We start from the raw sequence: 1478 nt of genomic DNA on the forward strand, positions 1-1478 counted from the left end.
AGCTTGAACCTCTGGAAGTTCTCTGTCAATGTATGATTGTAGCCGTTTCTGTATTACCTTTAGCAAAACTTTACTAGCTTGAGATATCAAAGAGGTATATAGAGGGGCCAATAACACTAGTAAGGTAAGCTCACCATGAATTTTAAAATCAAAAGGGCAACATTAACCTGAGGGCAAAGTTGACAAAGTTGATAAATGCTGTGAAGGTGGATAAAGTGGAAATAGGAACAGCAGGGAAGAAGCGAGATAACTGATGTTGAATGGAAGACATTGCAGTCATTGAGAGGAAACAAATTGTATGGTTTGTTGAATGCAAAACTAATGATTTTGTCTGTGAATTTTCACTCAGCACACCTCTCACAATAAATAGTAAAAAAATAATAATAATAATAATAATAAAATGAGTCCAAAATCTAAACACTGTATTTGTATTTTTGGACAAACATACAATTAATCTCACATAATAGGTTTTAATTTATAGGCTTTAATCTAGATATTAAAACAACCCAAAATATTAAATCATACCTATTTTTATTTTTCTGATTTTGTCAGGTATTTTCTAAGAGGTTATTATAGCTGGATTAGTGGAAAAAATGGTGTGAAGTTTTTATCATTTTAAGTTTTCTTTAACTCATATTTTAGTCTTAGGAGATGAATGATTTCCTATTAAATCTTAGACTGAGAAAATCAACCTATTTTATATAAGCCATCAAATAGTCAATAAATTGAAACCTATCTGCCTTTCATTGCATACTGAAGTTTTAAATTGACATTTCTTTTATCAATTTATTTTCTTTCTTTTAACAACTTCATTTAATATTTCCCTGTTGACTACTTTAGTTTCTGTCTTTGGGATTTTATCATCATTATTTTGTAACTCTTCATTCTACCTATGACAACTAAGTTTTAGAATTATTTTGCCCTAGCATTCTAAAATAGAAACAAAAATTGCTAAAAGAAAAACAAAACATTACAATACAAAAAAATAGATATATAATTCAGTAATGATTTCTGTGGTATAGCAATGCGATTCATCTTTTCAAAATCACATTCTATTGATAACTCGTTTTCTTGAGGGAACAATTCTAAAGAATATTTGCTAAGCACAATTGAAGTTCCAATATTTTATTTTACAACAACAACAAAAACAAGTTTACAAAAAGTCCAAGTCAAATTGGATCAGCAATTTGTGTAAAACACTGCAAGCTATAATATTTCCCATATAAAACTGTTATCATAATAATTCAAAAGCAAGTCTATGATTTTTAATAGTCTTTACTTACATACAAGACCAATTATAACATCTTTTGGGGAATAAGGAATTTTCACATGTTTATTAAGACAGTATTAAATGTGGAGTACTGGTGTGGTATTGCAGGATTATGCATTGGACTGTAAGGTCAGTTTGATCCACAAGATCAACTGCTCAAACTCATCAGCCTTTCCTCAGAAATCTTAAAGAGGGTTGCTATGAGTCA

The sequence above is a fragment of the Chrysochloris asiatica genome, unplaced genomic scaffold (assembly GCF_000296735.1).
Source record: "Chrysochloris asiatica unplaced genomic scaffold, ChrAsi1.0 scaffold00396, whole genome shotgun sequence".
NCBI classification, from domain to species: domain Eukaryota; kingdom Metazoa; phylum Chordata; class Mammalia; order Afrosoricida; family Chrysochloridae; genus Chrysochloris; species Chrysochloris asiatica.